The following is a 13,995-nucleotide window of genomic DNA, read 5'->3' as shown; positions in this document are numbered from 1 at the left end:
CTCTGGAATACCTCTTCCAAGACGGCTTCCATCATTCCTTGGTCCAGGGTAGGTGCCTCTTTGCCTCTTTTCCCACAGTGAGTAAGCACTACTTACTTACTTACAGAGGGCGCATTCCTCACTTTACACAGAAGTTCTCATCTTGTTTATCTCCCTGCAGGATGGCACCTAGTAAGGGTAGAGCATTGCCTTGTTCACTTTGTAACCCCCAGCACAGTGCCTGTCACCCCATTTGTTAAACCGAACTGAGTTTCAGCATCACCATGGGGATAGAGGACCTCGTGCCTGAGCAGAGGGGAGATGAAAGAAGAGGGCAGGAGAGGAAAAGGGGCCACAGGCAAATGCCATCTGCACTTCCACTTGGAGCCTGCCTTGCCCACCAAAACTTGAATCCTACCTCATTAAAACTATGCTGCCTAATTCCCCTCAGTGTACATCCCTGGCTCCACTCCCCAGTCATTTACTGAAGATGCCCCTGAAGTACAATCCTGCCCTCCAAAACTTGAGACTTGTGAAAGAGATAAGCCTCATCAAAGGACATAATCAACACAGTGAAAAGACAACCGACGGAACAGGAGAAAATATTTGCAAATCATATACCCGGTAAGGGGTTACTATGCAGAATATACAAAGAACTTCTACAACTCAACAGTAATAATAATAATAATAATAACAACAACCCAATTTTAAAGTGGGCAAATAATTTGACTAGACATTTCTCCAAAGAAGACATACAAATGACCAACCAGCATACGAAAAAATGCTCACCAACACTGTTCATTAGGGAAATGCAAGTCAGAACAACAGCGGGATAACACCTCTCACCCATCAGGATGGTTACCACCCAAAAAAAACAGAAAATAACAAGTGTTGGCCAGGATGTGGACAAACAGGAACCCTTGTGCACTACAGTAAAATACTGTAGGCACTATGGAATATAGTATGAAGGTTCCTCAAAAAATTAAAAATAGATTTACTATATGAGTTTGTTTCCCCCCCAGTTCTCATATGTTGAAACCTTAACTCCCAATGTGATGGCATTTGGAGCTGAAGCTTCTGTGGAAGGTGAGGTGATTAGGTGATGAGGACAGAGCCCTTATAAAAGGGATTAGTGGCCTTATAAACCAGACCCCAAAGAGCTCCCTCACCCATTCTGCCACGGGAGGACACGGGAAAAAGACAGTATTCTAAGATAAATGACAAGATCCTACTGTATACTACAGGGAACTATATTCAACAGCTTATAAGAACCTATAATGAAAAAGAATATGAAAAAATACACATGTAAGTGTATAACTGAATCACTATGCTATACACCAGAAGCTAACACAACATTGTAAATCAAGTATACGTCAATTTAAAAAAATTTTTTTTAAAAAAGACAGTCGTCTATGAACCAGGAAGTAGATCTCACCAGACACCTAATCTGCAGCGCCCTGATCTTGGACTTTGCAGCCCCCAGAACAGTGAGAAATAAATTTTTGTTTTCTATAAGCCACCCAGTCTATGGTATTCTGTTATAACAGCCCAAAAAGGCTAAGACAAGCCAGCAAGCCCACTTCTGGGTATACATCCAAAAGGATCCAAAGCAGGATATTTGAAGAGATATTTGTATACTCATGCTCATAATAGCACCATTTCTGATAGACAAGAAGTGGAAGCAATTCAAGTGTACATCGACAGATGAACGGATAATTAAAATGTATGTATACATACAATGGAATATTATTTATTCTCCAAAAAGAAGGAAATTCTCACACATGCTACATAAATGAAACTGGAGGACATTATGCTAAGTGACATAAACCAGTCACAAAAGTCAAACCCTATATGATTCCATTTATATGAGGTATCTAGAGAAGTCAAATTCATAGAAACAGAAAGTTCACTGATGGGTAATAGAGGCTAGGGGGAGCAGAAAGTGGGAAGCTGCTTAATGGGTACAGAGTTTCAGTTTTGCAAGATTAAAAAGTTCTAGAGTTGATTGCACAACAGTGTGAATATACTTAACACTGTATATCTAAAAATGTTTAAGGTAATGAATTTTATGCGTTTTTTCACAATTTTAAAAAAGAAGCTAGATGCAAAAATAAATCTAAAGAGGTTTTTTTTTCAATTTTGGGGGGTAATTAGGTTTATTTATTTATTCATTTATTTATTAATTTTTAAATGGAGGTACTGGGGATTGAACCCAGGACCTTATGCATGCTAAGCATATGCTCTACCACTGAGCTATACTCTCCCCTGCAAAAAGTTTATGGAATAATGTAAACTAGATGGAAGATAAAAGCATGATTTTGGGTTCTATAATTGCCCTCCAACTAGTCCAGATTGGCTCATCTCTCTTTTTCTAAAGAGCGGGTCCCTTAATCACTTCTTTGCCATATATTCCATACCTTTCCAGTTGCCTTTGATCCTTTAAGAGTTAAGGCTCTGTCTGCAACCACAGGATCCTATGCCGCCTTCCTGGGACAGATCCCCCTCTGTCCTCCTGGTCTAAGTATGTGATTTGCTACAGCAGTTCAAAAACACTTTCTCTATAATCTGCCAAGTTCGTGATTTCACAGTTCAACAAGTCAAGATTTTTTAAGGTTTTAAGATTTTGTAGGGCTTCTACTATACAAAATCTTTGACTTTGTTTTCATTCAAATTGACATAGGTAAGATTTGGACATTTCTCTGCCAGGTCTTCCAAACCTCCAGAAATTACACTGTCACTAAATTCCAACTTTCAAAGTTTATTTAAGGTGGGCAGCTGGGCCAGTGAATTTAGTTCCACATTAGGCACACTCAAAAACTCTAATTTTTTAAAAGTATCACAGGCCCTCATTGTTCTTTCACAGGGCGGACAGTACCAGAAACAGACACACCAGAACTAGATACCCACTGCTTGACGGCCTCTCAGGGTCGCAGTTCCGTAGGACTAGAATGGAAGACTTCCCACCTACAGACAGGGGTATAGAGAGCCTCAGTCTTAACAGGGGATTTTCCCAATCATCATTCAGCTGGTGCCAGATGGCCAAGAGACTCCTCAGCCTAGAGGAGAAAATCCAACTAAAACGGACTCCATTCAAAACCAGGTGACCAAGTCTTACACCTTTCCCCCCAAAAGGAAAATCTCCAATCAAGGCATCCCAGGACAGAAGTATACCGTGGTGTCCGCACACTCGAGGTTCAGCCACTTACCACAGATGTCTCACAGACCGGACCACACCAAACAGGACCAGCGCCCTGTTTCATCTTCATCCTCACCCTCCTCTTTTTCTTCCTCCTCTTTCTCAGTCCTTCAGGTGGACCAGCTTCAGCTCCCTCTTCATCTTCATCATCTCCATCTCTATCCTCCTCATCCTCGTCTGAGTCTCGCCCTTCGCCAACATGGCGGCGCCCATGTTGCGGTGCGTTTCCAGGGGTTGGTGGTTTGGTATCCAAGACGGGTCAGGAGTCTTGCCCCTGGGGCTGCGTGAGGTCCACTAGGGCGCTCCGGAGATGCTGGCGGTGCAGAGGGCTCAGGGTCTGTTTAAGGAGTTCTTCCCCGAGAAGGGTACGAAGACAGGGCTCCCAGAGCTCTCAGACTGCCCAGCACGGTGGGCAACTTTGCCCAGACTGTGGCGGCATCGACACCACGGCCTACTCGCTTCATGTGGGGCATCTTCCGGCGTTGTCGGGCCTGTTTCACTTCCAGCGAGCGGACCACGAGGCGACAGCAGGGGTGGGAGACGCCACGATGAGCCTGGGGGACCCGCAGGCAGGCAGCCGTACCAAGGAGCGCAAGGAGCTGGACGCGGAACAAGCGCAAAGCAACGCGCGCGCCCTCTGCCGAGGGTTCAAGGCCGCTCTTCACTAACGGGCGGGCCCCGGGCGGCTTCACGGTGCTGAACAACTCAGCGCGGTACCAGAAGCTGCACCCGCTGGACTTCCTAGCGGCGGCGGGCAGCCGCTTCCGCATGGGCACGCTGCACAGCCGGCCGAGGGTGCAGACTCGCTCCAGAGCCCTGGGGGCATGAGTTGGGCCGAGTTTTCATACCAGGTGCGTCAGGCCTATGATTTCTATTACCTCTCCAGCGTTATGGATGCAGGGTCCAAATGGGCGGATCTGATCAGCTGGGCAATGTCATGTCCGGATGCAAGTTCATTCACAAGTTGATTGGAGAAGTTGTGTTTGGAATTTCTAGTCCTCTATAACTGGAGCAAAACTGGGAAAGTGTCCTGGCAATGCTGTTTGGCCAAACAGGGAAAAGACAGCTCCATTTGGATTGTATGAGTTCTTTGTCAGGCAGCAAGATGCTTTGGTAGAAAGGTACCAGGAGCTCTTCATTTTCTTCCCCATCCAGAGATGACCACACAATGCAGCTGCATATCAGAGCCAGGTAAGCGGGGTCCTCAGAAACGACTTGCTGCAGAAGTAACAAAGCTTGTTCATGTACCAGGTCTGAACTCTGCTAAAAGGTGTGTTTATCAAAGTAGCATGGATGCAGTGGAGGTCATGTCTGATCAAGAGTTAAAAGAGGTTTGTTTTGTTTTTTAAAGAAGCTTCATTTTCTGAATTAGTTATTGACCCAGGAACAAGCGTCCTAGATACCTGCCGCAAAGCAAATGCCATTCCAGATGGTCCCCAGGGGTATCGGATGATAACAGAAGGTGGAGTCAGTACAAATCACAGACAAGTAACAATCTTGAGAGTGTTTTAGTTGTTGGACAACATATTCTTAAGAATGGACTTTTGTTACTTAAAAATAGGAAAAAGGAATTTCTACATTATAAAATGGCTTCGGCTATGGTGAAAAATCCTTCTGGTGATTCAAATAAATTTATCCATCATTCATTCTCAAGACATGCTAACTTAACCTTTTGCTTATGCAACTCAAGTAAGAGGCAGGCAAGGACAGGAGAATCTGTCCCAGGAAGACCCCATAGGGTCCTGCTCGGTTACATGAGGACAAGAAGTTGCAGGACCATAGGCAGCACCATTCAGCTACATCAGACGTGCATGAAGGGGGTCGTAGAGCTGAGGTTGGAACATGCCCAACCATGCCCAGGACTCTTTTTCCGGGCGCATTTGGCTCGGTCTGCTTTGAGGAGGGATAGAGACAGCTGTGTGACCCTGCTTGGGACCTGTAGGTTAGCTCAGGCAGATCAAGCTGAGAACACTTAGGTTCGCTTGTGTGCTGGCAAGGAGCTATCGGTCTTGAAAGCAGGGTGCATTATGGTTTACCTTTTCCTTTGTCTCTAGACATAAAATTAGCAAAATTTCTCCTGCAGCCAATCACGGTTTTCTATGGGCTTCATACAGAAGCACCAGCTGTCTCTCCATGACTCAGATCACTCCACACAGCTCATTATAACCTAAGTGACACTAGCCAAAATGCACTGGCCATCTGTCCAGCCTCCCCTGAATCCCCATCACTGCACAGCCTGATGTTAGCAGAGGGAGGCCTGCTCAAAGGAAACAGATCTAGAGGTTAGCTCTGACCCCTCGCTTGCCATGGGACTTCAGACAAGTTAGTCTGAACCTCAAACTTGTCAGAAAAATAGGAATGAATACTATCTGCTCTAAATTAAGGATCAAATGAAGGAAATAATGTGCATGAATGTGCACTGAAGAGTGACACATGACACAGAAATGTAAGAAGCAGTGATGATGACATGTATCTTCATACACTGAATGCAGCTTCTCTCCTCCCCTGGAGACCCAGAGAATGGAAATGCAGAAGGCAGCAGACAGCATGTACATTCCGAGAGTGAGAAGCTGTGCACAAAGACACGGTAAATAATCCTGCTGGCTTAAAATAAACACTGGTGTCACAAAAACACTGCTTCCAGCCCCCTGGAGTTTTGGGTCCTCCCTTTCTGTGTTCTACCTTCCTGCTCTTTCTATTTCTATGGCACCTGTCACCATGGTTTCTAAGTACTCAAATAAACACATCAAGTTGAAAACAGAGCCATAAGTGGGAAGACACACTCACTTCTCAAAGCTGAGCTTGGAAAAGGAGCAACAAGGTGGAAATGACTCCCCGGATGATGGAATCTTGAGATTTCATATGGGAGAAGAAGGGAAGCAAATACCAAATACCTATCAAATGCCCACAGGGTGTGACACTTTATTCGCTGCCTGGAGATTCCGAGTAATGATCCCATGTTCCTTGCCTTCAAGGACTCACAGCCTCTAAGGCAATATAGACTCTCCAAATATACCGCCAGCATAGGGACACAGGCTTGCACCAGGGCTTGTCCTTGCCAAAGGTGAACGGATGTACGTACAGATGAGAGCTCACCTTCGGAAAAACACCAGCTCAGCCCAGAAGTGAAACCTCTGTCTCGTCTCATACTGTGCTGGGGCATCTGAACTAACGGATGAAAGCCATCACTATGGAGATGTGTTAAAGGGAAGGGAGGGTGAGTAAAGACCTGCAGAATGGAGCAGGCAGAGCTAAGCAGGGACTGCTTGTTCCAAACTAAGAGATGATTCTTGTATCTCATCATTGGATGCTGGCCCCTCTTGAGCCAGAATTTGTAAAAGTCTCAAATAACATCCAAAGAGAAGTCAGTCAGGTCCTTGGTTCTAGCTCCTTTTCTGCCATGATGTCATAAGATCATCTAAAGTGATGACTGAATCTTGTCTGATGACTGTGGAGTTACAGACCTTCAGAGTTGGATAAAACCCTAGAACCTTGCCCGTAATTTATGACCACGAGTCAGAATATATTTGACAAAACATCCTTATTCTGTTTCCAAAATCAAGAGGCTTTCAAAGGGGTATAGACTGAATGTGGGCATCTGAGCTCTCAGGGACATGTGATGATTTATAGTCACTGTCATAGGCAGAATATTGAAAACAATCCTAAAAGCCTGAGACAAGGGATGGCAGGAATAGACAGCTTTCCAGCGGGACATTCCGTCCCAGGCACCACCACGTGGTCAGAAGCACCTTCCTGAATATCTCCATGGGGGCTAGTTTTGCTCCTGAAGTAAAAAATCCGCTTCCTAGTAACTTATTCCTTGGTCCCAATTTTGCCCTCTAATCCTATACAGAATAATATCTTCTCTTCCACAAATATTCTAAATATTTAAAAGAGAGACTGGTCTTTGCATGTCTTCTTTATTCTAAACCAAACATCCTTAGTTACTATAACCATTTCTTGGTTCCAGGCCTATTATCCGGGATAACCTTTTAGCTGACTGTATGCTAATGCACCACGCATCTTTTTAGGGAGATGGTTTGACCAGCGTGGTGGCACACATTAGCCATGAGGGGAAAGTCAAGGCTCCCTTAGTCCACCCTAGGAGAGGAGGCAGCTGGAATCTTGTTGAGGGTAGAGAGTTGGGCAAACATTCTTTTGGCCTCTTCCACTCTCCTTCTAAGGATCTCCATCCCTTGGAAGCACATGCCTTCAGTCTTGTCAAAAGGGCCGGGGCATGGGGATGGAACCTGCCCTTGCCAGCAGGACCAAGGTAAAGCCAGGTAAAGGAAATAGGGAGTAGCTGGCCTAGAGCAGAGCTCTAGAAACACTGTGGTCCCTTTGCCTGGGGCTTCTCATCAACCAAGTAAAAAGGTCAGCTAAAGGGGGCCAAAGAGACTTTTCAGCTGCCTTTGGCCTGGACTTAGTTTGAGGGAAAAGGAGTGCTGGAAGCTCACCCAGCCTTGAGGGCCAGCCAAGACCCAGCCATCTCCATCTCCTTCCAACAGAGTAATTTAAGCTGACCACCACCAAAGAGTAAAAGTATAGTACAGTGAGATGATTACAGCCCTTGGCCCAGGTGCTGTGCTGCTATTAACACAAGCAACCATAGCATTTATCTTTTTACCCAGTTTCTCTACTGGCTCATATGGAAAGCACAGATTACAAGGGAAAAATGTTTTCTTAGATAAAATTAAACCTAGATCCTGCAAGGTTTAGCATCAGAAGGAGAAGCCAAAGAGGAAAGGATGACTATCTACAGAGCCCTGACTCCATCACTAACCTCTGGGTTCTCTCACTTCAGTTATCAAGTCAATACTGCACTGGTACTCAGAGGCTACAGCCTTCTGTCACAGCTGTAGTCTAAGAGTGGATGTCATGCCTTCCTTTGTCTGCTGGTTTTCTCTCAGCTCTGCTCTGCTAAGACCAAGTGGCACTGCCAGTATGGTGGTTGGCTCCAACATGGGTCATTTGTCCCCGGAGTTCACAGGCTCTAACCCAACTTACTCATTATCTGAGAGGCCTATACACTTGCCCAAAGGGTCTGAAACAAGTCTTCACTAATCCCCTGTGGTTTCCTCATTTCTACACCATCCTCCAGCCCAGCCCCCAAGAGTTCCCTCATTGACAAGCTTGATATCCTCAACCTCTATGTGAGATCACCCACTCTGCAGCCCACCCACATTTTCCCTGCTCAGATTGCAGAACCAGATTTGAGAAATGTTCTTCCTCCTTGGTTTGTTCCAAATCAAGAGATGATGGAATAAATGACCTCACCCTTCAGATAGGATCCTGCCTTGTCATGGAGAGGTGTGCCCTTAAGCACAATAACACAATACTCACAAAGTAAACTAGATGGCCAATCTAGTCTTGGCCCAGGAAGGGTCCCCATGGACATGGGCCTTTATGGCAGTATCTCCAGGCAGGTCTGGATGAGGGATGAGGTCTTGCCCTCCCTCTGTGGCACCTGGGACTTGCTTCATGTAACAAGGGGTGCCAAGCAGCACATGGCCTGTGGCCTACAAGCTGAAGGGGGCCCAGCAGAGAGTTTCCTTCAGGATGGGCTTAGTCCCATAGCCATGCAGACCATAGGAAAGGGAGCATGTGCCATAGAAAGCTGCCTTCAGGTTTAGGAAGCCAGTGAGGTCCCGGAAATTCACCTTGGGCGGGTAGGAAGGTATACAGGTCTCACTGATCTTCCTGGCAGGCAAATGGGAGAGGGAGAGTTGGTACCCAGACCCCTGCTCTGATGGGGGCTTCACCTTTTGGAGCACCATGCCCTCTGCCAGTGCCCCAAAGTACTCTTCTGCCTCTCCAGCTGTGCCATCTTCCTCCAGCACCAGGAAGAAGAACTGGTCTGCAACATCAAGTTTTCTCAGAACTCAGGCAGGAGGTCCTCAAGACTTGGGCCAGATGCCCTTCCACACACTCTGGTCTGCATCGCTTATTCCGTAGGCGATCACACTTGCTCTTCACGTGCCTAAGATGACTGTTGTAAGGAAAAAACACAGTATGTCGTAATTCCAACCTTAGCACCTTTTCTAGAAAGAGGTAAGGATACAAAGAAATACACATGTACCTATATACAAAAATACACTAATTGTGGTACTTGGAAATGTTAAAGAGCTCGTTTTAACAGTCCTTAGGCAAAGCACCCCTCTTAATTCCTGCCTGGAGAAGGTGGAGCAGGTTCCGGAGAGAGTCCTGCCTGTGTCTGAGAAGGCGGCTCGGCGGGAGCGCTCACTCCTGGCCCAGCTCCGCGGGACAAGACCTCAAACAAGGGTTAAAGGCCCATCTGCACCGGGCTTGTAACTACGGGGACCTCAACACCCCCTCGGCTTCGTCCTCGCGGGAGGGCGGCGCGCACCCACAGGCGCGCGGGATCCTACCGCCCGGGCCGCGCACCCCGCCGGGTTGAGGCTCCTGGCCACCAGGTGGCGCCACGCGGCAGCCAGAGCGCCGCTCCAGGTGCGGGTGAGGGGACGGAGGACCCAGGGTAACTGGCCTCCTGAGCCAGCCGACCCGACCTCACCCCGGGGGCCCGGACTCAACAACCAGGCTGGGGCCAAGGGGGACAGGCAGCTACAGCAGAATTGCTAAACAGCCTTGTAAAAAATTTCCACTCCACCCACCACTCCCAAGTCAATTTTAAAATAAAAAATAAACTGATAAGGGAACTTCTTGGCGACAACGTACAGAACACCTTGGATACAGACAGCAACAGAGGTGCTATTTAAGAAGGAGCGTGGGTTCTGGAGTCTGCGTTCAAATATGCTTAACGACCTTGTGCACGTTATTTCTTTAACCTCTGTATCACCTCATCGCCTTATCTGCGACTGACGATAATTTGCAGTGTTTACCTCATGGGGTTGACAGGAATTAAATGAACTGATACACCACATATGTGTGTATTTAATATATGTATAGATTGGACTATATACATATAAAATACATATATACCTATACATTATATAATTATATATGTATATAATATATATGAAGTTATATGCCAAGCACACAGTAAGTATCAATAATGTTAGCTATATTTTATATTTTACTATTCAACTTCTACAACCTATTTATTTTTAAAAACAGCTTTCATTCAAACAAGAGAAAGTCATAACTTTGGGGGTTTTGTTGTTAACTTTTTATATGGAAAATTTCAAATGTTCACAACAGTAGAGAAAATAGTATAATGAACCCCCATGGACCTATCACTTGGTTTCAATAACTATCAACACATGATCAGTTGTTTCATCTGTACTCTGCATACTCTCCCCCAATCAGCTGCAAGTCCCAAATCTCATACCATTTCATTTGTAAATACTTGACTATTATACAGTACGTTTAAAGATCAACGTTTATTTAATATTGTCTACAAGCACAATCTGTTGTATTCATCAGTCCAGAGATTTCCCTTAACACAAGAATCTTCTCCACACCAGCATGTGACACAGAAATTGGAACTGAATATTGAATCATTAATGAAAATTTTGGAGCAGCAGTTTCTCTACTGGAAAAGTATTTCTGCTTCTCAAATGTGTTCTCTCTCTATGGAAGGAACATTGTGTTCAGCCCCTGGCTCCCTCCCAGTGAGAATCCAAAGGCTGCTCTATTATCCATGGTGACCCAGCCCTGGCTGAATTACTGCAGTCTGTGAAGGAGATTTCTCCTAATTAGTCAGATTCCTGCACTCAGAGCAGAATATGATCCATTTTAAGAAGGAAACCACTTCTCCAGACCCTTGAAGATTTTAGGATATACGCCCTATACTTCCAGGTGGCACGGATTGGGAAGCACTGGAAACTTTGCCTAGAATGTTCCTTACACAGTGCCAGTGTCACTTTCACGCTGAAATTTTAACCAAGTTGCTTCCCTCAAGGCATTTTGGAACTAGCTTAACATTTTAAATTGTTGTCTTAAGACACACACACACACACACCCCTGCCTGATATTCCTTACATTAGGAGCCCTTTCAGACAGAAGACGGAAACCAAATAATAGGGTCTCATTCAACTGTATGCTTTTGAAATTCAGCACTACTGCTGACCGTTACATGAGTAGATGCTGCCTGACCAACAGTGCTGACGTGATAAAAGGCAGATCAGCTGCACTTGGGGATATTTTCAGCTTCTCTGGAGATGGTTACCCTATATTCTGTATAATAACAACAGCAGCCAGCATCAGGGTGCCTCAGACCTTGAGAGTAATATTCATATTACTGATGATAAGGCACTTTCACCAAAGACTGTATTTAATCCTCACAGTCCTGTGAAGTTGGCATTATATCCATTTTGCAAAGGAAGACACTGAAACTAAAATGCAAAAGAGTCCAGGGACACACACACACACACACACACACCCTCAGACTTTACTCCAATTTGTAGCTTAAATAGGCTGAGTGGATTCCCTCACTGAATCGGCAGTGCTATACAAACCTTAGTGCTGTTCTCTTATATTTATAAAGTAGACATCTGTCTTCCTCTCATTCTCAAAACAGGAAAAAAATGTGACCACATTAAATCAAGCAGAGAGACTGACTAGGCCTAGGGACATAATTCTCAATTCCTCCATTCTCTTTCAGCAAGTTGAATGAGTTCTCTAGCATTCTCGAGCACAATTACACTTTTGACACTAGTGATCCCTTTTTCCTTTTTCCTTTCTTTTTTTAAAGAAAAAAGAGGGACTGGGGATTGAACCCAGGGCCTCATGCATGCTAAGCTTGTGCTCTACCACTGAGCTATTACCCTCTCCACTGTGACCCCTCTTCTGATCATCATTCTCCCCTGTCTGGGTTAGGATTCCGAGCGTCTCATAGTGATCGGTCTCCAATTCCTACGGCCTCTGCACCTTGGAGGTGAGATTCCTTAGAAATCAAGAGAGCTAAGCAGCGGATGACTCTCCCCTGAGTCCTTCGTTCTATCAGCCTACCAGCATACAAGGAGAGACATGAAGGTCCAGATAGCATAAGTCTTTTAGGGACCAGGACCCTCACACACTTCCAGGAGAGGGGCAAGGAAGCAACCATATGTCCATGGCTATTGGCCAGTGAACTGAAGCCCAATCAAGAACTCCTTAAGCTCCTTTTCTTCTTTTAAAATCCACACTTTAAAACCTTGATCCTGCTACTAGATGTAATCACCCTCTACTTCCCATTACCGCAATGATTGGGGTACATTTCCTATGCCCTTGCATTGGATTTGTTGATGTACTTTCAGCCTTCTCACTAGATGACAAAGATCAGCTTGTTTATCTTTTAATTCCTCAGCGCCCAGCCTCGTAAAAAGGGGGCGTGGGTGGCCTGGGCGGCTAAGAGCAGGGAGCTGTGTGGATGAGCTGGGGCAGCTGGGGCCGCGAGGAGACTGGGGCACCTGGGTCCCACCGCTTTGCTGTTTCAAAGAGAACAACCAGGAAGGATAAGCGTGCAGGGAACACACTTTCCTTTTCAAAAAGGAGGTGGGATGGATTCTGCAGAGCGGGAGGATGGTCAGTGATTGCTCTCCGGGTGGGTTTCACAGGATGAACACACTTTGAATCAAGTAGGTGCCCAGTCATCGCTGGTTGATCTGAGGAATCAATCATGGGGGCCTTGACTTTGCTCTCTTGTATACCATCTGCAGCTAACATACATGCTGGACTTTTTTTTTTAATGTCACTCACAAATTACCTTAGCTTTTGTTTGTTTTTAAACACAAATGCTCCAAATTCAAAGCCTTCTTAGAAAGCAAGGGACATTTTAGCTTGAAGGCTCACTGGGTACATTAACTATAAAATTTAGGAACTACCAGAGGTAGAGCTGGTGGGAAAAAAGTGGTTGCAAAATGTAGCTCTTGACATCAGTCATCTATTTTCTCTTCCTTGGAGTCAAGCTGCCCTCGGGCTAAAGTGGAATGGCCTGCCTTGGTCACTCACCTACTGTCAAACGTGGAAGAAAGCCAGAGCCGACCTCCAGAGCTCAGCGTCACCCTTCCTGTTTGAAGCAGCCCTTCTCTGTGTGATGGCAAAGCCCTGGCAACAATCCACAAGTGGAAATGCTCTAGCCATGGGCTATAGTAGGCACCTCTCCACTGACCGCTGCACTCTGAGGGGATCTGTTTTCCTTGCTGTCCCCACCAGCCCAGAGTTTGGCTGCCTTTCTGGAAGTGTCCCTCACTACAGCATTTCCTCCCTCCATCCTATCCCACTAAGGCTTGCTGCATGGGACACGCTGTGTGGCATGTCTCCATTACTCATTTTTTGCCCATGTCCAGCTGGGACAGTTGCACATCTTCTAAGAATGTGATGCTATCTCTGCAGTGGTTGGCGAGCGCCAGGCAAGCTGGAGTGTCTGGCATCAACTCAGTCTGCCTGTGGCCCCCTCACTTAGGTCTATCTTCCTAAAATGCCCGCTGCCCTTGGGCCCCCTCTCTTTCAGGAATCTACAGTGACTGTCTATCTCTGACTGGGAAGGAAGGACACATTTGTGAGGACTCAGCACCCTAAACACCAGGGAGTGCTGGTATTTACATGTGCTTGTCCAGCCTGTGAGGTAAGTGATATTATCTTCTTTCCTCAGATGCAGACTCTGCAGCTCAAAGAGGTTAAGAAACATGCTCCAAGTCATACACCTCTAAGCAGCAGAGCTAGGACCCATCCTAAAGTCCACAGTCTTTCCTCAACACTAATTACCTGTCAAGGTGGAATAAAGATTAGAATATAGGCATCCTGTAATTCAGATGTTTCCTAATCGGCAACCACCTCACCAACATGCCCTCACCCTCCAGTACTTTTCAAAGAAATATCTGCCACAGTCAGATCGATCTCTGAAAGGCCCTCACGCA

General features: G+C 45.9%; 1 pseudogene; it reads left to right on the top strand.

Moving 5' to 3' along the window:
* Positions 1-3,374: 3,374 nt before the first annotated feature.
* Positions 3,375-4,780, top strand: LOC102532570 (tyrosine--tRNA ligase, mitochondrial pseudogene; annotated as a pseudogene).
* The last annotated feature ends 9,215 nt before the right edge of the window (positions 4,781-13,995 follow it).

Source organism: Vicugna pacos, chromosome 15 (assembly GCF_048564905.1).
Source record: "Vicugna pacos chromosome 15, VicPac4, whole genome shotgun sequence".
Lineage (NCBI taxonomy): Eukaryota > Metazoa > Chordata > Mammalia > Artiodactyla > Camelidae > Vicugna > Vicugna pacos.
This window is presented reverse-complemented; position numbering and strand designations above follow the sequence as displayed.